Source organism: Podarcis melisellensis (genome assembly GCF_964234715.1).
Source record: "Podarcis melisellensis genome assembly, chromosome: 15".
Taxonomy (NCBI): domain Eukaryota; kingdom Metazoa; phylum Chordata; class Lepidosauria; order Squamata; family Lacertidae; genus Podarcis; species Podarcis melisellensis.
In genome coordinates, this window is record NC_138532.1 from 39,525,335 (window position 1) to 39,549,986 (window position 24,652).

The 24,652-nt window shown below is 46.1% G+C and overlaps 1 protein-coding gene and 1 long non-coding RNA gene across 5 annotated transcripts in view; one reads left to right on the plus strand and one right to left on the minus strand.

Moving 5' to 3' along the window:
* The window catches only part of BCAS3 (BCAS3 microtubule associated cell migration factor), a 454,578-nt gene that overhangs the window by 252,266 nt on the left and 177,660 nt on the right, over nucleotides 1-24,652 (plus strand). The window lies entirely within an intron of this gene.
* LOC309357398 lies at nucleotides 1,247-23,765 on the minus strand. The gene is made up of 2 exons (XR_014163113.1): nucleotides 23,260-23,765; nucleotides 1,247-1,676 (listed from the first exon to the last, which is right to left on the minus strand). It is a non-coding gene; the product is annotated as an uncharacterized lncRNA (long non-coding RNA).

Sequence of the window (24,652 nt, forward strand, 5' to 3'; positions counted from 1 at the left end):
TTGCTTTAACATTCCATCCATATTTCAAGAGGGCTGTAGGGTTTCGAAATCTCTAGCTGCCAGGCTCTAAGCTAAGCAGAGCTGGCAGCTCGGCGATGTGGAAGGCCATTATCTCACCTTTGTGCTTCTAACTGCAGCCACTTGCCTCTTCCTGTTTCATAATACATTCCCCGGGTGGCAGCGGAGAAACTTTTTAACACCTATTGGAGGCATTAAATAATCAGCCGTGGCACCGTGGTGGGCCTATGAAAATTGCATGAAGGGCAAATCAGCTTGCTTCGCTTTCTTTGCTAAGGCCTGTAGATGTTTTCTTCCCTTCCCTTCACCATCGCCTCTGCAACCCGCTACCGCGTTTATTGATTTGTTAAATTCACACACCCCAAAAAATCTTCCAAGGCGATCAGAGTGCCACATGTGATACCGTCTCTTTTCTTCTCCCAAAAACCTTGTGAGGTGGTGTGTGACCAACAGAGGCTAGTGAATGCCTTGCCACCCTCCTACCTGCCTCCTTTCTTTCCATCCAGTCCAGCAGGTAGCAGTGGCTGTAAGTGTCAATCCCTGTAGAACTCAGCAGGAAGGAGGGTGGGGACAAAGCTAGAATTAGTTGTCTCTGCCTCTCATAGGCTCGGCGCCACCTACTGTTGGCCTCCATGCCTTCTGCCCCAGAAGTCACCTGGGCAGCAGCCACTGCAGGGTGTGGCTGGCCCAAACTTACCCAGTGAATTTTGTGGCTTAGGGGTGTGTGTGTGTGTGTGTGTGTGTGTGTGAAGCCTAGGTATCCCAGACCATTATCCTTTGCAACAATTAGGGCTAGGCCAAAGCATCCATCCCCAGTGCAAGTTTCTGTTTCCATTTGCAGGTCATGAAGTTAGGGAACCATTTGGGCTATTTCCAGAGGGCAGGGTATGTGATTTCTGACGGAAACAAAACCCAGCTAGGTGCTCACAGTGTCAATCAGTTGCCAATCACCTCTGCTCCGCCAAATGCCGCCTAGAGCAGGAATTACCAACAACAAATGCTTCAAAAGAGCCATGTCATCTTTAGGGGTGAACAGATAATGTCAGTTTGGTGCCCCTTATTTTCTCCTTTTTCTGTCCTTAAGCTCCATTCTTTACATTGTCACATGTCCTCACCAGCATTTTAGTACAATTTTCTCCTAATATACTAATGCAAGTTTATATGTAAGTTTCCCCTTTATATGTTATTTTCACCAACAGATTCATTTACATACACACTTTACTGATGCTTGTGCATTTTTGTAGACTTTATTTGGCTGGTGGACTGCATTGCAAAATTCGGACAAGTGCAGATTTTGATGGATGGCTGTATTTCAGTTCTCGTATTATTTTGGAAAGTGTGACCTGGGTAGGTTTGCCTTTAAATGTGAACTGTATCAAATATGTCCCACATCCCTAGTCCCAGGGAGGCTAAGACCGAGATCAAGAGGTCCCTGGTTCAAATCCCCAAGTCCCTGACACTTCAACCCCTGCAGTATCTATCTTGGCCTGTACCATGCCGACATATGGCATCAGTTTATAGTCCTATCATTGAGTATGATCATTTGCATTTATTTTGAAGGCCGTAACTTCAGATTAAAAGACAATACAGGTGCATCTGGGTTTGGAAGTCACAAAATCAGATGATCCACAATGTTTCTTCATTCCTTCTCTCTCTTCCTAAAAAAAAGCAAATAAAACAAATTTTGGTTTTGATCACCTACTCGGCATCTCCAGGCTGCTCCCCGAGCCATTCCAGGTGTGGGATTGCAGCAGGTAATTTCCTGCGGCCGTGTTTCGTAGAGAGGACTCTCTGCCTTGGAAGATTATATCTGCTCACCTGGCTCTGGTGGTGACAGAGAGACCCTTTGTTTATTCATTTAGGAGGCAGATTAACCCTAATGAATATGGTTTCCTGGAAATTGATACAGAGGACAATGGGGAACAGAGGACTTCGGGGAGGGGGGGAGAGGGCAAATTCCCTTCTCTTTCTTCACTTGTAAATAATGGCCCCCTTTCATAGCAGAGCTTTTAAAATCAGGATGGCACGCAAAATATGTCAACAACACCAAAAAGTTTTCCCCACTTTAAACATCATCCTGGGGTCGGGCAAATTTAATTGAAGCTCGGACTGTTACCATTCGTTTTTATACGGTTAGCATATTTAATTGCCCCTCTCCTTTCCCTCCTTTTTACCAACCCTTGCCGTTATTTGAAATAGAGATGTATAAAAGTTTTGACAAAGTACATTAAAAAATAATAATATGCTCATGGTTAATGATCCCCAGTGTGCGTGTGTCTGAGAGAGAGAAACATAAATATACTCGTGTTCTTGTTTTATGACACTTGGGGTTGTTGTTTTTACAGCGTCCGTGAGATAAAGACTTTTTATTGGGGATGGAAGGCCTTGGATTCTACATGGAAGCCGTGCGTGTCTTTCCTTGGGAAATACCTTAGACTTTTATGCTTCCTTGCCCATGAGAAGCACAGAACACATTAAATAAAGAGTGTGCATTTGTGGGCTCCTGTTGTGCTGGGTGCAAATAACTCTCCTATTAGAGCTCTTCCCTTGGAAATGCTGGTATCCCTTTGACATTACACTGGTAAAGGCAATGAAATTAAGAAGGGCCTTCTTGATCAGGCCAGTGGCCCATCTAGTCCAGCATCCTGCAGCCCACCAGACACCCCTGTCCACCATCCGGACCTGAGCACAAGAGCACTGTGCTCTCATGCAGTTTCCAGCAACTGTTACTCACAAGCATACTGCTTCCCACTGTGGAGGCAGCGCATAGTCATCGAGGGTAGTAGCTATTGGTGGCCTTATCCTCCAGCAGATGTGCAACAGGGACTTTCTTGAGGAGACCAAGCTCCCATCAAGAGATTGTCTACCAGAGGAAGCAGCCGCGAAGTCTCCTTGTTGGCCAAGGACCTTTTTATAAGAGTCCCACTCGGGATATTACTGGGTGTGGATGAGACCCACTCCATATATTATTGTCAGGAGGCACTCTTGCTGGTCCAGCTAGTTTCCCTCCAGCTCCCTCTTTTTGGTTGGAACTTGGTGGTGCTGACATGTGGACACTTTTCACGTCCTGGCTCCGGATCCAGTATGACCTTGTGTCCCGTAACATGGTCACCACCAGGAGGGTCGTTGTAAAGCCCAATCTGCTCCCACCTCTTAACACGAGGGATCTGGATCAGTTGCATTACATACTATCATTCCTTGATGTAGCCCATGCACTGTAAAATTATGGCACTCTCCTGGTAGCGAACATAAAGTGTGCATTAGAAGCCATTTCACTGCCCATCCTTGACACACAGTGTGGCTGAAAATACCATGTATGTTACTAGTTTAATCCCCGGCGATCAACCAGAAAACCAGGCATTGACATGAGCAGAATTATTGTCTCCGTTATGCTGAAGAAGGGAACATTTTCTCACATTTTTCTGTGAACGGAACATGAGACACATTATTCCCAAGGCTTGGATGTGTAGCCACAGATGTGAGACCCTCTTTGACTTGCAACCAAACTTTTCCAGATCTTATCACTATAATTTATTCCTTTGCTCCCTGAAGACAAAGTGTGTTTGCGGGGGGAGGAACCTCCTCCACTCTGCCTTCTTTCACATAACTTTATACATCGGAGGCTTTCTCTTTCGTGTGTTGCAGGATATGTGATGGAGGTGGAACACTGTTGGCTTTAGCCTGCTGGCTTTTCTAGTTGCCTATAAAAACTCTAGCGTCTCAGGCAGCAATCGAAAAAACAGAATTTATCTTTCGGCAGGGAGGGCGGAAAACCGTGAAAGTTCGTCTTGTCTCCAAATGCATGTATGCGCGATAGCTAAAACTTCCAGAGGAGAGGCAGCATATGCTGTGTTTCATAGATAGCAGTATATCCAGAATCCATTTGTTTGCTTTATAGTGGAGATTGTTCTATCTTGTGTTTATCTAACCCCTTAGCCAAACCGAGGGTAGCCAAAATACTTCCGCAGGCGTGAATAGTTCCTCTGGCGAAACCTCCTGACTTCTGCTTGGTCCAACTGTTTGGCGCAGGGTTGAGCGCCTCATGTTCTAGTGGTCGTAAAAAAGAGTATGTGCCAAGGAGGCTTTTAAAACTCACGTCAGGTAGGAGGGTTTGCCCCCATGTCTTTGGTTAAAAATAGCTGAAGTGAGAGTCAGATTGTGGGATTGGGTGCTCCTGAAATGTTTAGTTAAGATCGCAGGCCTGCTTTGGGGCGCCTTTCTCAGAGTGTCTGGCTGTCTACACTCAGGCACAACCACCCAGTAGTCCCACAATCATGTCTTGAAGCAGCTCGTGGGAAGCTGTCTGACACCAAGTCAGATGATTGCTCCACCTAGCTCAGTACTGTCTGCAGTGATTGGCAGTAGCTCTCCAAGATTTCAGGCAAGGGGTCTTTCCCAAATCTAGCTGGGGATGTCAGGGATTGAATGTGGATTGCATGCAAAGGAGCTGCTCTACCACTGAGTTATGGACTGTTGCCACCCATAGAGAACCAGGCCTCTCTGTGGAAGCCATGGTCAGGACATCTGAATGATTGCCTAGTGTTGGGTCTGAGCCTAACAAACTACCAGGAGCTATGTGTCTTCAGCATCAGACCCTGGGAAACATGGGTGTACAGCATCAGACCCAGTGATTGGTAGGTTCTTTGGGGCCTCTGGAATGACCAGCTCTGGTATTGATATTGGAAGCCAGGCTGTCTTCTTTTGCCTGACCAGCAAAACACACCCAACCTTCCTTCTGAACTCCAAAACTCCTGTTTCCACCTTAGTTCCAAAGCTGCTTCTAGCAAGTGATCACCGTGACTTTGGAAATGTTAGCCAGTAATTGAACTGCCAACCTAGCAGTTCAAAAGCACGTCAAAGTGCAAGTAGATAAATAGGGACCGCTCTGGCGGGAAGGTAAACAGCGTTTCTGTGCGCTGCTTTGGTTCGCCAGAAGTGGCTTAGTCATGCTGGCCACATGACCTGATAGCTGTACGCCGGCTCCCTCGGCCAGTAAAGCGAGATGAATGCCGCAGCCCCAGAGTCAGTCACGACTGGACCTAATGGTCAGGGGAATGCCAGTAAGCTGCAGTGACTTTGGTGTCAGGAGGGTGTCTCCTTCCCCCATCCTGAGCTCCCTGACCATACCGCTGTTATTCACTTCAACAAAACAGCTTTTAAACATTCCCTTTTAGAAAGAGGCAGAAATTCTGGCATCATCTTCTGGTTTTGACTCTAAAAACTTTCCAGCTTTGTTTGACCACCACTAGCAGTGTGGCTTATTAAACTGGTGGTATTTGCAACCTTTTCAAACCTCTTGTTTTCTTTGCTTTGGGTTTTGATGTGAAGCATTTAGTTGCATTATGCTAACATATTTCACAGGAGAGGATGAGTAGTAAGCCCCGCCCCCCGCCCCAGGATCAGGTTTGGCCAGATAACAGAGAATCAGTGTAATCAATAAATAGCACTGTTTCATGGATAGTGTCCTGAGACCCTACAGGCCTGAGCCAGCTGCTCAGTGGTGTCAAAATAAAATTATTTTAAAATGTTCTGGAGTTGCTGATCATCCTCTCTATGGCTCATTCATTTTTGAGGGCAGTGTGGGCTATACCTCTCTCTCTCTCTCTGTTCAATTTTCTTCTCCTTTAAAGCAAACCCAAAAGACAACAGTGATTATACGATTTTGTATTTTAAGTATTTTCATAATCCAACATAAATTGGCCCACCCAAGGATTATGTCTGTCTTCTAAAGATGTGTTTATATAGTCCTTGGGTGAAAGATTGCAGAAGCCGAACCACTAGTTTGGAAAGCTGAGCCAGACCAGGAAAAAATCAGCATACAATTTGGCACTTATGGAGACTAAATGATTTCCTTTTTAGCTGCTGATTTCTACTGGGAAATGTATCCTTGGACTGAAAATTACATCCGGAAAAATGTTTATGTAGTCTTTTTTTTTTTCTTTTTCAAATGACTGATTATTCTTCTAACCTTTAACACGCACTGTGTATAATTTTGTCCCCTCGTTAACTCTTTCCCAGCCTGGGCATTTAGCTGTTTACTTAGGGAGGGAAACACAGCTAGTGAAAAATGGGCTTTTCCATTTCTTTATTTTTCTTTGAATATAGCATTTCCGTTCTGCTTATCTGCTCCAGACCCTTCCTGTTAACTTGCTTCTTGGAAGTAGAAATCTTATTGCGATAACAGTAGACTAAACTCAGCTCCACAGAAGTCCCCGAGTATGAGGAGCAGCAGGCACAGACCTTACCACATCCTCTAGACCAGGGATGGGGAACTTTTTCCAACCCAGGGGCCGCATTTCTGCCCCCATCGTTCTGCCCGGACACTGAGGTCCAGCACCAAGGACCTTCTGGTGCTTCCCTCACTGCAAGAAGCAAAGCTACAGGGAACCAGCCTTCTCGGTAGTGGCACCCGGCCTGTGAAACGCCCTCCCATCAGATGTCAAAGAGATAAACAGCTACCTGACATTTAGAAGACATCTGAAGGCAGACCTGTTTAGGGAAGTTTTTAATGTGTGACACGGGGAGCCTTCTGGGGGCCACATCCCCATGGTGGGCATGGCCAGAGGCAAAGATGGGCAGAGCAACAGCTGGGACTTTGCACAGTAGGCGACATCTCAGCCACACAAAACTTAGAAGTGTCTACATGCACACAAGCACATCTTTTGATCCTCCACCAAAGCAAGTGAGTGACATTAGCACAGCTCATAGGGACATCCCCACAGGGGGAACACTCAAGGCTGTAGAGCAGAGCTGGGGAGGGCCTGAGGTTCTCCACCCCTCCTCTGGACCAGTTCACTTTACCTTATAGTTAACCTCGTTCTGTGATATGGGGCCCACTTTTTATTTGGTACCAAGCATATGTCTTCTTTTTCCAGCCTTCCCTTTTCTCTTGAAATATTTCTGGGACATGCTCTAGCGTTCCTAGACAGTGTGCTTGATACATTGGCAAGGCCAGTTGTTGCCCCAAGTACATGGGAATGTAGCTATACTTAGTAGCCTTGCGGCTGCAGAGGTAGGGAGAATTATGCTCTGGTCTTTGCCATTGGGCAGAGGACCAAGGGCACTGGTCCTCTGCTTCCCAGACATCATGGAAGGGGAAGGCCAACTTGGAAAACATTTATAGCTGCCACATTGCCATTAGAATTCAATCAGTTAAAAGTTGTCCTAAAACACGGACAGAAGTGGACTGGGAGGATTTTCCCACAATCTTTATGCTGTAAGGGCTTTCCCATTGCATTTATTTTTATTTATTCTTAAAGATTTATACACCATTCACATTATAATATACCAGAGTGGTGTACGGGAAAAAGAGAGAGAGTATAAAATGTATGATAAGGGCATCTTGCTGGCCACTATGAGAACAGGATGCTCAGCCAAATGGGCCATTGGCCGTCTTTCATTCTCAATATACACCATGCGTAATGCATTAAAAACAACAGTGCACTAGAAGTTGATCAGTGGGGTATAATTAAACATTTCAACTCAAAAAATGCTTGGGTGTGCATCTCAAAGAGTAGATAGTTGATTGCTCGGATGGACAGGGCAGCTGCTTTGCGGGACAGGCAGGTACTGCATCCTGCAACAGTGCTGCTCACCGCATGGGGCAGGTGCACACAGATCCACAGGTTCTTCGTTCTATGTCTGACCCCTAGAAGGAGTACCTGGCCAGATCCAAATGTGCCGCCAGACCAGAAGGCAGAGGACAAGATGCAGTGGACCCTCCCTTCTGAGTTTATCTGCAGGGCAGCAAGGTGCCCCACACCAGGCATTTTCTCATGTACTATTTGGCAGCATTTTGCTGAAGAAAATCAGATTGGCTTCTCTTGAAGTTGGGGGTAGATCATTATGCCAGTCTATAAGCAAACTGAGGTATGATTTTATGTGTTTTACACAGACTAGTCCATTTTGAAGAGTACATGGCACCCTTCCTTCTCCCCCCCCCACCCCGTATAATTAGGAATGAGCAAAACTGTCACTCTTGGTTTCTCTCAGTTTCTCATCTTTCCACACTTAAGTTCAGCTCTCCACATTTCCACATCAGTTTGTGATTAAAAAGCATTTTGCCCCAGATATTTCCTAATATACACATTTTCAGGATGCAGTTTTCCCACCAAAGCAGTTTCCCCTAATGTAATGCATTTTTGTATGTTATCTTCACAGATAGGTGCATTTCTATGCATGCTTTACCTTAGTATATGCAGTTTTGCATACATGACTTAGCTGGGGAACTGCGCTGCAAAATTCAACGGGCGACTGTGTTTTGGTCTGTGTATTGTTCCAAGCAGTGTGAACTAGGTAGGTCCACCTTCAGATGCAAACCGGACTGAATTTCTCCTGCATCCCTAGCGGTAATGACAACCTTCAGTCCTTCTCAGACCCTTGACTGTTCAAGATCCTTTAACCAGCTCATGATGGATTGGAATTTGGCAGAGAACCGGGAAAACTTTTCCGTTTGATTCCTCTCTTCTAAATAGTTTGACAGCTGTGTAAAATCCCCCAGACCTTATGAGTAACTGGTAATTGGTTTGGGTTTCTTTTCTTTTTCTTTTCATTCTTTCTTTCTCTCTTTCCCCCCTTCCCCTTTAACATGGAACCCAACAGAGTCTCTGGTGGAAACCGTTGACCTCCTTTATGCTGTTTCTTTTACCGTCTCGTCAAACATCTGGAAATCGGCGTGTTTGCTAACCGTTTCTCGACATGATTTTGCATTTACATCATGCCACTATCTGGTAAAAGTTTTCTCTTTGGTGGGGGGGAGAAACGGAGCCTAGGAAAGTTGGGGGGGATGAGCCAGGAGAATGGGGAGGGGGAAACACCCAGCAACTTCTGGGGCTGTCAGAAGGTCAAGTGTTGATGGCTGATACGGCCTGTGCTTTTGCTAAACATATGTTTAGCTCAGAAAATCTGAAGCGGTTCCCAAAAATTTGGTAACCATTAGAGTACTTCCGAAGTCAGTTCCGGATATCAAGCCTAAGGTGGAAAGGGGGAAAGGAGGAGGGGAGGGGAAAGGGGGATGGAGCCGGTCTGAATTTCCATGAAAAGGATTTTGAAGTCTGGCAGCCGACGCATCTGAGGAGCGGCTCACGCAAGGCTGAGCAAGTCAGGAAGTGCTTCGGGAAGGGCTGTTTGGACAGGGGATCGGCAGCTCAGGCCTCGAGCTGTGAACTTTTCATGCATCCGAGGCCAGATAGCGCCGGACAAGCCACCGGAGGGCATAGGAAGGAGGAGAGGAAATTAAAGGATCATTTAAGTGGAGCAGGACCAGACAAATGGTTACGCGGCCATTTTTTCTCTTCCCCATCTCTGCGTAAAGGAATGTTGCAAAATACGGGCTTCTTTGAAGTGAAGGCGCATAATTGTCACAGAGGCTGTGGAGTTTTTCGTCCTCTTTTTCTTACATTCCACCTTGATTACAAAACCACCTGCTCTGGCAGCTTTTTATAAACCCTCTTCTGCATCAAATACTCTCGTTGTGGAACGTATGTGCTACAGCCCAAGCAAACTGTCTCAGATACTGTATATTTATGGGGCTGATCATTTTTAATCCAATGTTCACTGCTTAAGTGAACACACTTGAAATGAGGAAGAGTCAATCATGTGCTTTTAAAGTGAGGAGGGGGCATATGATAAATAATGGTTATCTGAGGGCCAAACTAGACATTGGGTGGCATTTAGCTGAGGCTTACTCAGAGTAGGTCCATTGAAATGAATGGGCCTAACTTAGTCATGTTCATTAAGTTTGATGAGTCTACTCTGTGTAATACTGAGTTGAATACCACCCCATGCATTTAAGTACAGTGGTACCTTGGGTTACATACGCTTCAGGTTACAGACTTCGCTAACCCAGAAATTGTACCTCGGGTTAAGAACTTTGCTTCAGGATGAAAACAGAAATCACGTGGCGGCGCAGCAACAGCAGCAGGAGGCCCCATTAGCTAAAGTGGTGCTTCAGGTTAAGAACGGACGTCCGGAACGAATTAAGTACTTAACCCAAGGTACCACTGTACATGATACCATCCCCACCACCCTGCCAAAAAAAAAAAAATCCCCAAAAAGAAAAGCAATTTAACAAAGGACCAACACGTAAAGGGGGAACAGAATAAGAATGTCTAACATATAAAACGGTATAATGGTGGAATTCAGTAATAACAGGGTCATATTGTCAGGGAAAACTTGTGCAAAAAAGATATGTATTTGCAAGTTATCTGAAGCAACTGTATGGCAAAAGGGAGGGCATTCCATAGTGTGGGGCCCATAGTGCAAAATGTCCATTTGGGGGTGGTTGAGTCACTACTGCAATATTTTGTCGGGTGTGGTATCATGAATGAATTTTCTTCAGAAGGACTAAGTGATCTTACAGGTCTGTAGAGGGGTAGGCGGTCTTTCAGGTAACCTGGTCCCGAGTTGTTGTTCAGGGCTTTATAATTTAGTAACAGGACTTTGCAGCCAGTGGGCCCAGAATGGAATCTGGCAGCTCAGTGGGAATTGCAAAGTGGGATTAGGACCAGGGTGGAAGGTGGCAAATCATGGGCAGGACCAAGGTGGAATGGAGCGGGCCAGGGGCTTAGCTAGAATATAAGCTGGTGTGTTGCATGGGGGAAGCCCCCAGAATGTATTGGGCCGAAGACTGGCAGGATGAGGAGTTGGCTGGCTTTTCAGACCCCTGTCCTTGTTCCTGATAGGCCATGGTTTTACTGGGTTGGTCCCAGTTAAATGTTACTATTTTGGTTTATTACCCGCCCTTCCCCCTAAGGTCCAAGCAAGGTTACAACAATTTAAAATACAACATTCAAAAAACCTTGTAATCATCGAAAAGGAGTGGGTCCTAAAAATAGACATCAGAGGCGTCAAAAACCAGGGTAAAGAGGTGCACCTTCAGCATTTGCTGAAATGCTATGCAGTGGTATCTCGGGTTACATACGCTTCAGGTTACATACGCTCCAGGTTACAGACTCCGCTAACCCAGAAATAGTGCTTCAGGTTAAGAACTTTGCTTCAGGATGAGAACAGAAATTGTGCTGCGGCGGTGCAGCAGCAGCGGGAGGCCACATTAGCTAAAGTGGTCTTCAGGTTAAGAACAGTTTTAGGTTAAGAACGGACCTCCAGAGCGAATTAAGTTCTTAACCCAAGGTACCACTGTATAGTGAAGTTGCCAGGCACACCTCTGTGGGGAGGGAATTCCACAATTTAGGGGCTGCCTCAGAGAATGCCTTGTCTCAGGCTGCCACTACCCCTGAGCTAAGTGTGATGGAAGCTCCAACGGCTCCGACTGCCAACCTGGGAGGGTCTGCAGGGAAGGAGGGCAGTCTTTCAGATATTGGGGGCCTGAATCATTTAGGACTTTAAACACTAACACAGGCACCTTGAATTGTGCCCGGAAGCCAACTGGAAACCCTGCCACGTTCTCAGCTTAACAGAAACCCAAACTTCTCTGGTGCAAGTGCCACACTCTACCAACTGCCTCGCGGCATCTCCCCCTGCTGCGCTGCAAAGCGTGAGCTGCTTTTAAATAATTTCTGAGTCTGTGAGCCCCGATCGGCCCAGAAGACAGTGACGGTCAAGCGGTTCCTTCTGCCCAGCGAAGATGGCCTTCCTTGAGGCCCCGCGAAGCCTCCGGGTTTCCTCCCAGCTTTCCGTGGTCTACACTTTTCGCTGTTGTTCTTTCCCGGAGAGTGCTGATTAGCGACTTGCGGTGGGAGAAGCTGATTTATCGTGGCCGAGAGCCACCCCTTGGGGGCCGGGCAGAAACACTCATGAAAGAACCCTGATTAAAAAGAGTGGTAATGAAGACAAATGTTTCAGAGGGAGTGGAGAGCACGCCGGGCCTTGGCATTCCCAGAACTCTCTCCTCTACGCTTTTGGAGTGCTGGTAATGGAGTGGCCAAAGGAAATATCTCTCCTGTCCACCCCCCACTTTCTTGTTGTTTATTTCTCATGGCATTGGAAAAATTTTCCTTTTCCTCCTGGGTGTTCTAACTCTCACTTGTTAACTGCTGTTCATGCAGGGTTGCAATTAACCCTTGGCAGACGCTTCCCCCTGTCCCCCCTTTCTCTCTGCTCTTTACATAGAGAAGTGGTGTGTTTTTTTTAATGCCTCAACCCCGCTCAACTATTTTGAAATTCTTTTAACTTGATGGCTTTGTCGGAGTTCTCACATCGTTAAATGGGACTTTATTTTTCCACGGTCTGTTCACACCAGCCTTGGCATTTTGATAACTATTCCCCCCACATTCTTGGACCTTAAAAAAAAGTTAATAAAAGAACACACAAAAAATATGAAGTATGTGTGCTTGCGTTGGTATAGATAATGTTAGGGGTCGGTCAGAATTCTGTTTTGTCTGCATTTTAAAGTGAACTGATCTAATTCACATTTTGTGAACGTTTTCACAGATCAGAACACAGCTAACTTCTTTGAATTTTGCAATTCTGGTTTGCTTGTTTTTTAAATGTTTGTAAGAATGTGTGTTTTATGAGGAAATATGTATCAAAGTGCATATTTTAGGAGGAACATATAAAAATATGTATTTTAGCAAGGAAATGTGCACAAAACATTAGGGCAAGCGGGGGAGGGGGAAATGAATATAATTTAAAAGTGGAGTATTTGTACTTTAAAAAAAAAATCCACAGAAACAGGATGAAACGGACACGATTGAACACAAGCGGAACCAATATGAAATGGAAATAGGCTGATTGTGTCATCCCTAATGGAAAGTGTCTTGGTTCTTCTGCTTTCTACTCTGTGCTACAGCTGGCTATTGTAGGTATTGGTTGCCGGTAGCCTGCCAGGATGGAAGGAAAATATCTCTGTTCCAGACTCGGTAAATCTCCATATGAAAAAAAGTTCCATAACTTAAGACTCAGTTTTCTCTTTTTTGTGTGTTTAGGAGGAGGCAAAAGTTATCTTAGGGGAATGTGCAGCGTGAAATTTGTGGGTGGCGGGTGAAAAGGGGTGCCCAATTTGGAGAGGCAGCAAAATTCTTCAGACATTTTGGGGTCTGACCTTTGCTTGGCCATCATTATTTCTGTCCTCTTAATCTTCCTGATAGCCTCTTCTTCTGGAGTCTTCATGGGGAATGGAATCCAGAAATGGCACCTCTCCCAGTCAGATCCAGGCAAGGCAGGTCCATGGGCAGCTTCAGATAAGCCCTGCTTTCTGAGCTGTGGAAAATGTTACCTCAGCAAAGAATCAGCATCATCTGAAGGTTTAAGAAGGCTGGCAGTGTCAGTGAATCTTCACACACACACACACAATTTCCAGGAGAGCTGCGAACAAAAAGGGCCTGTAGCCTATTTGTATAGACTACTTTTGTGTGCCTGTAGAACAGGAGAAGCTACGGGGGGATTATCCACAGAGGCTGAGAAAAGAGCCAGGTCCTCAGCCTGGGAAGATATAGAAAGGGGACACTGAGAATCTGTGATTTGTTTGAACCTGAGTCCTTCTCAGGACAATTCAGTCATGGAATGCAAGGCTACAGAGATGTGGTTCCCAGGCGGTCACCCATCCAGCTGCTGGCCAGACCCTGACTTCAACAAGGTGATGTGCTTTCAGACCATACCCTTCAGAAAAATGCATCGTCAGGGTGTAGCGTTGTTCAAAGAGGACTACGGGTGGGGGAATGGTAACCTTCAAGAAGAACATTTTTACCACCCAAGAATGGGGTTGCAAATGGACGTGCGGTTGCTTCTTCTCAGCTTTAACAAAACTAAATCAAGGCATCTCTGTAGAAGTTGGAAGGTTTGCAGGGTGCTTCTGGGTTCAGGAGCCGGAAGGGAGTGGACCCCTGGAAAGGCCAGCTCTTCCTTTGCTGGGTGTCGTGCCGATGCTGGTTTTGGCGGCTCTGCTGAAGTTCTTGTGGGTGTTGGGGAGAGCTCGTTTTCAGGCCGGCGCCGTTGCACTCGTCAGAATGCATTATTGTCAGCCACCCACTAATTATCAGGAAATTTATAGCTGCATTAGGTAAATGTCACTTCACTGCAGTGGCCTGGAATAAGAGTGTTTTCTGCTCTGAGTTAGCACCATAGGCACATCACAGTGAGAGTCTCGCCAAGTAAGCTACAGGCTTTATTTATGCACAAGCATATTAGTGTTTGGAGAGAAAGTAGCTAAGAGATGGTGTGTTTGGTTCTTTCTCCTTTTTTGTTGGGGTGGGAGACAGCATTTGAAGACTCAAAGCTGTGCAGTTCTCTGATATGTAGCAGCACCAAATATAAAAGATCTCTTCCCCTTCTACTTCTTCTTTCTTCTTCTTCTTTAGCGATCACTTGTAGCCGAGTAAGAGTAAAAGACCTAAATGCTGACTGGCCCAACAGTTTATATTTTACTGACCTAACTTGGAGAAGAATGCTGTCAGTGGCTACCAGCCATGATGGCAGTGTCCTGATTTCATGGTCAGAGGTGATTATGCTTCTGGATCCCAGTTGCTTGGGAGCCACAGGGCAGAAAGTTCTCTTGTACTCATGTCCTGCTTGACAAGAAGTTTCCCGCAAGCATCTGGGTGGCCACTTGAGAACAAGATGCTGGAGACGCTGGACTAGATGGGCCACTGGCCTGATCCTGCAGGCTTTTCTTGCATTCTTAACCTAGTAAAACTGTCAGAAGACCAAATGCCAGGGTCTGAAAAGACAGCAAATTCCAGATCCGCGCAGGACCCACCATATTCTGCCAGTTTTTAAAGTCAGCAGCCACTCATAAAGTTGTTCTCTGTCTGTCCTTGAGCCCCATTGCATGTGGAGCACCCAGCAGCCTGCAGAGCGTATAGCAGGGTGGCAAGGGAAGCATGTTGGTGGCTCACACTGTGCCACGCAGGGCCCGTCCTGCATCTGTGCAGGCCATGATACCAGTAAGATAAAGGTAAAGGGACCCATGACCATTAGGTCAAGTCATGACCACTCTGGGGTTGCGGTGCTCATCTCGTTTTACTGGCCGAGGGAGCCGGCGTACAGCTTCTGGGTCATGTGGCCAGCATGACTAAGCCACTTCTGGCGAACCAGAGCAGCACACGGAAACACTGTTTACCTTCCCACCGGAGCGGTCCCTATTTATCTACTTGCACTTTGACGTGCTTTCAAACTGCTAGGTTGGCAGGAGCAGGGACTGAGCAACGGGAGCTCACCCCGTTGCGGGGATTTGAACCGCTGACCTTCTGATCGGCAAGTCCTAGGCTCTGTGGTTTAACCCACAACTTGCTTTAAATGCTGCTAGCTTCTCAGCGGCCACATTGCCCCTACAATGCTGCCCTAGCAGCCTCCTCTGCCCCCTCTGTTAAATGGCACCTGGCACCTTCCCCCTCCGTGCACTCAGCTAGATGCACTGCTGTTCTCCAGGCAGCCATCTTCCACACTGTCACTAAGCTACCGACAATCCATCACATTGTGAGTGGCTCCCCGCCAGCCCATGATACTCTTCTGTGGTCCACTAGGGGGAGGCTGAAATGTTGCATGTAGGTCTGCCCTGAGGGGCCGAGTTTAAAAGTGCTCATTCTTAAATGCTGCCTGGATCTACGGCATGATAAGGAAATAGCCAAATAAACCAGCAGGCTCAGAAAGCAGCCAGTGGATCAGGCTACCTTGCCAAGACTATGCTGCCCCATGTAGAGAAGACTGGTGGGGCCAACGGGATACTGTACAAGGAAACAGTTTTGTGAGTGGCTTCTGGAAAGACGTAAGCGAGACCAAAAGAGAGAAGCCAGCCTGAGCCTGTCCCTGGGATCCAGCAATGCAATGCATATGTCCTTACAACAATCAGCATTGAACTCATCTGTGTTTGTAAATTAGTAAACAACCATCCTGTTCTGGCATGAAAGTTTTATACTTCTGCTTTTCTATAAGAAATGGCCTTATACATTATAGTGATATGAATTTATAATAAATAGAAGTCTAAGATGGCTGCTGGGTAGTGCATGATTTAAAACCCCCATTATGCTGTAATATGGGAGAAGCGTTCTGACAAACGCTGACCGAGCAAAAGGTACCTCCTCTCCCCCTCCTCTAAATTTAATCCGATCGGTCACTTTGAAGATGTATTACCCATTTGCTGCAAACAAGAGGCAGACAGAAAATGAGATAATACGGCATAAAATAGCTCTTTCTCATGCAAAATGGATGGTGCTTTATCACAGCAGTTTACTGCTAAACTTTGATCATTCACGGAGAAGTTCTTGGAGCAAAGAGCACAGAAAACAACTTGCTGCATGATTCCCCTGCTTTTTGCCTATGGTGGTCACTTAGGTCAAGATCCTAAATATGGTACCATCACTCTGAAAGAAGAGATAAGGCTGAGCTCGAGACCCTGGGATGAGGACCTGAGTCAAGCAGAGGATTGAAAATGTGGCTCAGTTAAAGGCCTCTTGTCCAAAATAACCTTGTTTAAACTGAAATCTTATCTGAACTACAAACAAATGTGTTAAAAGCCTTTGTGGGACCTCTTAACTCTTCAGATATTGCTGGAATTCAGTTCCCACCAGCCTCAGCCAGTGTGCACAGTGGTCAAGAATGATGAGAGTTGTAGTCTAGCAGTGCCCAGGGGGCTCCAGGCTCACCAAGCCCTGGACCAGGCTCCAACTGGGGCTGAGGGGAAAGAGGAGCTGAATTCAGCCTCTACTATGGAGCTCAGACAGGTCCCAAGACCAAGGGAAAGGTGGCACTTTAAACACCAGGTATAAACCCAGCCTATCCATAGAAACCTGGCCCATCTGGCTATAGGCAAGGAGTCTCAGGAGCCAGAAGTGAAAGAGCTGCTTAGGCACACATAAGGTCCAGTGGGACCTTTGGCTTTTTTATTGAATAGTTGACCTTGTCACACACTGGTTGTTAAACTCCCCTCATTATTATTATTATTTAAAAGGTTTGCCATGCAGTATGGTGGTGGGAGAAGAATATTAAGCCCTTGGGCTTAGTTCTGTGTTTTGGGTGGCCCTGACTGTAGACTGCAAGTCAAGAGTCTCGATTCGTGTTCTTGCATGTGTACATATGTTGTCTGATTTCTGTCACCATTCATATATTAGTTTGCAACTAAAGCGTGCTGTATGCCCCCACTCTTCATTCAACAAACAGGTGGCACCGTTTAGTGGGACCATGCTGGCTAGCCGTGACACAAAGCTGACACACCTCTCTAGCTGCAGACCCCATAATCTGCATGTTTATATATCAACTTGATTTCTTTTTTACATTCATATCCCTCCTTTCCTCCAAGGAGCTCAAGGTGGCATGCACACTTCTCCCCCTCCACATTTTATCCCCACAACAATCTTGATAGGTAGGTTAGGCTGAGAGACAGTGACTGGTCCAAGGTCACCTAGTGAGTTTCATGGCTGAATGGAGACTTGAACCCTGGTCTCCTGTGTCCTGGTCTGACACACTAACCACTGGGCCACGCTGCTTGAGTTGAATAAAGGCAGCTTTATACAGCAGCTGTATAAAGGTAGACACTTCTCCCCATTAAGAATCTCGTGCAACTGGGCTTCCTGATCACATGGAAAAGCTACATGCATGAAAAGAGGCCCCACTGGTTGTAGTTGGTAGTATAAATAATGATATAACATAAGAGCATAATACGAATCTGCTGGATCAGGCCAATGACCCATCTAGTTTAGCATCCTATCCTCCCAGCTGCCAACCAGATGCTTGTTGGAAACATCTGGTTGGCTGCTGTGAGAACAGGGTGCTGGGTGAATATGTCTCATATTCTTTTAAAGCCGTCCAAGTTGGTTGCCATCACTGCCTCCTGGGGAAGTGAGTTCCACAGTTTAACTATGTTGTGCATCAAGAAGCGCTTTCTTTTTTCTGTCCTGAAGCTTTCAGTGTTCAACTCCATTGGAAGCCCATGAGTTCTAGTGTTATGAGAGGAGAAAAACTTTTCTCTCATCCACTTCCTCCATGCCGTGCATAATTTTATAAACTTCTATCGTGCCGCCTCTTGCTCTTACTGCATCTTGGGAAATGCATAATTATTGCTGTTGTGCTTGTGTCCTGCTTGCCAGCTTCCCAAGAGGCATGTGGTTGGCTGCTGTGAGAGCAGGATGCGGGGCGAAGTGAGCCTTTGGTCTGGTCCAGCAGGGACCTTTGTGGTAATGGGATGCTCTAAATGTGACAAATGGGGGGAAGCTTTACTTCCTGTTGTGCAGGTTAGGAGGAGAAATTTATCTCTCATAAAACATGGAGCTCTTCCTTGGGTTTTCTAGTGGTGAAGGAATCACAGGCTCTTGCTTCCAATCTACCCATTGAGTTTTGGACGGTCTGCCTCCTTTCTCTCCATGGGTAACCCAGTGATGACATTATTCATGAACTCTCCGCCTTGCCTGCCTTGTTCTCTTCTGGTCGAGGATGTAGCTGGTAATTGGGCCCAGATGCACTGAAGTCCTTTTGGTTGCTCTGTTGTTTTAGCCTAGACGAGTTGAGTTTTTAATACAAGTTTGACCTTGGGTTGAAACATTCTCAAAATGCCATACTTTAATATCAATTTATACACTTTTCTTTTTTTGGTATTAAAGCAGGTCAGATAACTGGAGTCGGGGGAGGAAAGAGACAGAAAGTTAGAAGGCAAGGAGTGTATTAATGAAACGCTTTTGACCACAGAAAAACAGTGGCTGTCTTCTTATTTTCAAAGCCTCTTTAATAATTTCAGGAACATGCGGGATGAGCGGTTTTTGAGGGACCTCCTCAGAATTGTTGAATGGAAAAACTTAAACTATTATTTGGGCCATGAGGATGGGTGAAAAGAGACAACAGAGATTTTCCTCCAAACAGTGATGGGCCCCACCACTGCAAGCTGAATTAAGCCATTGTAGCCATCTAGGCCAGCCTTGTTCAGCTCATGGGTGGGGAACCTGAGGCCTGGAGGCTAAATGTGGCCCTCCAGGCCTCTTGGTCTGGCCCTTGGCACTGTCTTCCTAGGCCTCACACCTCTCTCTATGTCCTTGACTGGTCCCCTCCTTGAGTGTTCTTGCTTGGCTGGAGTGAGGCCTTGCACTCTGTTAATGCTTCATGCTTGCCTGGACGGAGGACAGAGAGGGGTGTGCACGAGTGTTTGCAGAAACTTAGGGGTGCAAAGATGTTGACAAACTGCTGAAAACAGGAGCCACTCTTCAACGCTCATGGAAAAGGATGCAAATCAGGTTCAGCTCATTTTTGAATCGGCCCCTAAGAGCATGATGCAAGAAATTGCTTTTAGAGCAAGTCGCAGAGAATAAGGTGGCCTTTCCTGCTGTCTCCAAGCCCTCCCCCCTGTTCACACGCACACATGCTGATGTCCTGGCTGCTTAAAACCTGTTTAGCTTTGGGCTGTGCAGACCAAAACTATAGAGAGCGAGAAATCAAAAGTCTTTCTTATCAGAAATGTTCACTCTCGGTCTAACAACTGTTAGGCCAAGATAACAACTCCAGGCCAGCTGTCAAATGTTTACCATTATCGTAACCCTCCCCAGGGTAAGATGCAACTTTGGCTCTCTTCACCGGCAGTAATTTAATTTTTCCTTCATCCTGACTCGGAAATGGCAGCAGTTTTGTTGCTGCTGCTGTTGCTGCCGCTGTTGTTTTTTGTTGTTGTTTTTCAAAAGCTTCCTCTCCTTTCTTTCCTGATGGCTGAAATTTTCCTTGTGAAAAACGATTTCCACCAGTCTTGATTCCTCCTTGCTTCTGCAGTCTTCACCTTTTTAACTGACGGCTCTGTAGCTCGTCACCAGCTATGCAAACTGACAGTTCACTTCCTGGGGCGGCAGCAGCGCCTCTGGCCTGCAGAAAGGAGCAGCCTGACCAAATTTACGCTTGCGAGATCTCTTAATTCACAAAAGCATTTGCTCTAGTTCCTGTTTTCTGCTGCAGGGGCTGTTGCGGGGGTGCGTCTGTGTAGGGGGGCGGAGGGGGAGAGAAGTAGCAAGAGACTGTTCAGAGGAGAAAGGAGCCTCTCTTAACACTCTACTGAGTACACAATCTTTGTAGATGAAAAACAGAAGGGGAAGGACATTTCAAGCCATCTTGCTGATGTAAGCAGCGGTTCATTGAACTGTACAGCTTCCCACCAGACCCTTTTGCCGCTTGGACGTGCTAATTTCGGGTCCATCCGCCCCATCCCCGCTCTTCTGCCATCGCCCCTTACTCTTTTTGTTACCTATTTGACTTAAATCTGGAACTGTTTGGCCAGACCGTGAATGGAGAAGCCGCTTAAGCATTGCCAAAAGAAGCGGAAACGCATAATGGAAAAAAAGAGGATGAAAGGGGGGCATCAGTTGGCATAAAAATTTGCTTATGTTAATGTACAGATATAGGTGCAAATTTAGAAAGGATCGCTGGTGCTTAACCAAAAGTATTGTTATGCACCCAATTTCCAAGCAGTGAAAGATTTATGGGATTCCTGCACTTTGCCCTGGGTTCAGTTTTCTTGGAATGAAGATCAGCAGAGACTGTGGTGTCTTTAGTATATGTGGTTATATTTACACATGTATACAACCTGAGCGTGGAGGGGTGGAGCCTAGATGGAGGGACTCCATAGTCATAACTTTACATCCAGCGCGAAGCAAGGCACATCTCTGTCTCCAGATTCCAGCTCTGGCCTATTGTCCTCCTACATAGCAGCTAGGTGAGGAGGGTCTGAGAAAGGCACAGAGCCACCGATCTGGTTATGCTAAATCATGACCATTGACTAGCCAGCCAAAGTCATTACCTTGGCAGAGGAACTGGTTTAGCAAGCTTCTGTGTATGCATTCTACCTTCACAGATATAGGACTGCAGGTTCAGGAAGGGAACCCAATGTTCCACCCAGACTGACCCCTCCTTAAAAGCCTCATAACAGTATCATAGATCCCTCCGTATAAGAGGAAAATGTGGCATAATCTTTTAGAGTAATCAAGTGAAACCTTGTTATACAGCATGACAAAAGTTTGTTATTTTATCAGGACAAGTCATTTGTCTTTTGTAACAATTGTTTCCTCAAAATGTATCTTCTGCTCCATGAAAAATAAATAAAAACATCATTTTTAAAAAGGGAGACCCTCCCCATGTCTCTCTCACTCTCTCACTCTGTCTCTCTCACACACACAGTTCTCTCCCTCAGTTCACTCTAATTGGTGGCTCTCCAGCTTAGCTCTTGGCCACGTCACACTTTGTACGTCAGAAAATGATTTTCCTAATGCCGGCATCACCTTCAGGCCCGGCCCAGACCAGGGAGCATCCTGGACATGAACAGTCACCTGCCAGATGCTTAACATTCCCTTCACTGCCTCCTCTGCTTCTACCATCTTGTTGTTCTACTATCTTGTTGAGATTCCTGAATCACAGGCGTTTGGACTAGACAACCCTCTGGGTCCCTTCTAAGTCTACAATTCCATGTTTCTTTGATACCATCAGAAATAGGCAGACTGAAAAGGAAATTTGTCCTTTGCAGGCCACCATACACAACTGGGGAGTGGCATGCTGTGGAGGCATTCCATTTTTATGTAAGGTGGAAGTTGCAGTCTCCCCTACAGCACAGCTGCCATGATCATAGATGCGTCTGGAGTAGAAACATATGTGCTGTTTCCACATCCGCCCTCCATGTGCATTGGTTATGTGTGGCGGAGGAAACAGGGCTGGTCCACATGCCCTCTAGCCCTACCCCCAGATGCCCATGCATTTTGCAGAGTCTCAGGAAGAATAGCCTATGCAGAACCAGCTGTATGTGCATAAGCTTTACATACAATCTGGATGCATGTGTGGACCTAAACCCTGCACCGAACCTCCAAACCTTTCCAGCAACTGGTATTCAAATGCATTGCTGCCTCTGACCACGGAGGCCGAGCATAGTCATTGTGGCTAGTAGCCATTGATCGCCTTCTCTTCCATGAATTTGTCCAATCCCCTTTTAAAGCCATCCGCATTGGTGATCACCACTGCCTCCTGTAGGGGTGAGTTCTATAATTTAACTATGCACTCCATGAAGAACCATTCTACTTTATTTGCCTGGATCTTCCAACGTTCAGCTTCCAACCAAATACCACTCTCAGTGTGGATTGGTTGTCCCTGTTGTTTCACTGCTGGGTTAAAAGGTTTGCAATGGGAGTTGGTAGGTCTCTCTCTCTCTCTCTCTCTCTCTCTCTCTCACACACACACACACACACACACACACAGGCCTTCTACTTGTTTGCTTTAATTTTACATGATTTTTTATTTATTTATCAAGAGCCTTTACATGATTTGGAGAACCATATGAGAGATTTGCAGGGGGAAGGTGGGTTTCAGATGTATCAGATGGTTGGATTCCAGCAAACACAGGGATTTCTGGACAAGTTGAAGAGAACACATGTTCAAGGAGTAGAAAATGAAAGAGAGCACCGCCATTTTGTGTTCGTCCCATCCCACTTCTCATTCCAAGGGCCGGAGTGGAGGGTGGGGAGCAGGAGCAGTTCCTGGGGTATTTGTCTTCCTGGTGAATTCACACAAAAATATAGCCACAATTCTTTTATCAGCCTGCATTTTCTCTGCCTCTCTCTCATATTCATATATAAGAAGGATAAAAGTGTTTGATGGAAAATCCAAAAGGAATCTCTGGTTAGCTCGAGGAGGTTAAACTCAACAGTTGTTTCCCTTTGAAGTGGCTGGCCATGAGGTTAATTGCCAAAAGTGCTTGTGGAAAAGGTGGTAGCAATTTAACAAGACTGTACAGCTTGTAGCCGCTCAGATCAATATCAGGTGTTTGCATATTTTTTAATGGGAGAAAGAGGGCCAACCACCACCCCCTTGCTCCAAAACCCGTCGCAGAATGAGAAACAGGGGCAGGGCTGGCCTGGGGCAGGGAGGGGGCAGGGAAGCCCAAATAAGCAGCCAATAATTCTTTGTTTGCTTAGCCAATCATCCTGTAATTGGCCACGAAGTTCATAGGAACCTATTGATTGGCCCAAATGATTGCTTACTGCTTCTGTGTTTCAATTTTTAATTTTTTTCTGTTTTGCTGTATGCTACTCCTACAGAAGAAAAGGCAATTACTGGAGCCTCTCTCCCTTCTGATCTTCCAACTTCCCCAGCTCTGATTTATGAATCTGAGTAAATAAAAGCAGCCCCCAAACAGGAGTTTAAAGCTCATGGGAATTCCTGCATCTTTTCCACTGGCAGTTGGGTTACCTCCATCGCCACCCCACCCTCTCTCAGAACGTTCTGTTTCACTGCTTCTAAATAAGTTCGCTGAAATTACTCGCCTATGAGCCAGGTTGCTAGCTGACATGCCTGTGCGCACCAATGCAAAAACAAAACACCCACCTCAAAGCAAAACCTTACCTTGCTGACATGCAGGTGACTCTTATTTGGGTATAGGCAAGTAAGTGGCTCTTGACCAGACTGGATGAAGAAGTTTGTCCAGATCAGGGGATCCCTTTTGGAGCTGCTAGGAGAAACGGATCCCATAGATGTGTGCCTTTCGTAGGTGCAATGCTGGCACGCAATCTGTGTCCACGGGCAAAGGGCCAGTGCAGAACACCTTTATCTGCTTTCTGTTTGGGTAGGAAATGCAAAGAAACATTGCCAACACCCCACAGTCTGCAAGCCTGGAGACGCAGGGCTGCCAGGTCTCATAAGGTTTGGGAAGGAGATCTTGGGAGCTAAGGTTGGTTAGTCAGGGTGGAGCCTAACGGCGCTTCAAGGAGGTGGAGGTGGCATCTTGTGAGGCAGGAGAAACTGCATGCCCGTGCCTGATTCCTCAACCTGATTGTCATAGGTGTGGAGCTAGGAGGGAAAGCTTTCAAACTAGGCAGAAAATATTCTCTCTGCTGGTCCTTGGCTTGTTGTGATAGGATGGCGAAGCACTTTAGTCAGAATTAACTGCACAAAAGCATGTGCTTCAGGGTGACAGCCTGAAGAGACTCCTCTGCTGTTTTTTCAAGCACAGCTTCCACCAGGCCCCTAGCTGAGGCCAGAGAGAACCTGAGAAACTTTTCAGTGCTACACCCCCCCCCCAAAAAAATCTCTTTCATACAATATTTCTGTTAGCCAGCCCGAAATGGCTTTTACTGATACTTTGCCACCACAGCACTTAACTGCAATCCTTTTCCTGGTCCCTCCTTCTAAACCACAGTTCCTTCCATGCTGTTAGAAGGGGGAGGAATTGGCATTATTTATATCCATTTAACAGATTTAAGTGACTTTGGTTTCCAAGCGGTAATTGAAAGAGAAATAATTTTTAATATCTTCTTCCAAAGAGCGTGGCATTTGCCTCTTTTTAGAAGGCATCAGCCTCCCCCATTTTGTCCGCTGCAATACCCACAAAGCTCTACTGTTCCCTAAATTCCCCTGTAAATGTGTCCTTCACACAATTCCCAAGACTTAGGGAGGGGGTGGGGAGTGCAGCCTGTTTTTTCGCTTAAGCCCGAATCTTCCCTTGTTACAGGAAGACGTCTTGCTCAGAAGCCTAATAAACATGGACTATCACTCTGCTTCAAGCTTACTGGCGAGGTCTCCGCGCCGCAGACTTGATGAGTCGCCTATTATATATTGGCTGAGTTCAGCCAAATTTTTGAAATAATTTGAAAATCCAAGCTGTCTAAGAAATACTGATGCTTATAGTCAGGTGGGGCCCAGCCAGACGGCAGTCCAGCGTTGTGTCTCCTCTGTTATCCTCCTGAACATAATCAGGATTTGTCAGCTGAGTTTTTTTAAAAAAGGGAAAAGCTTTTTG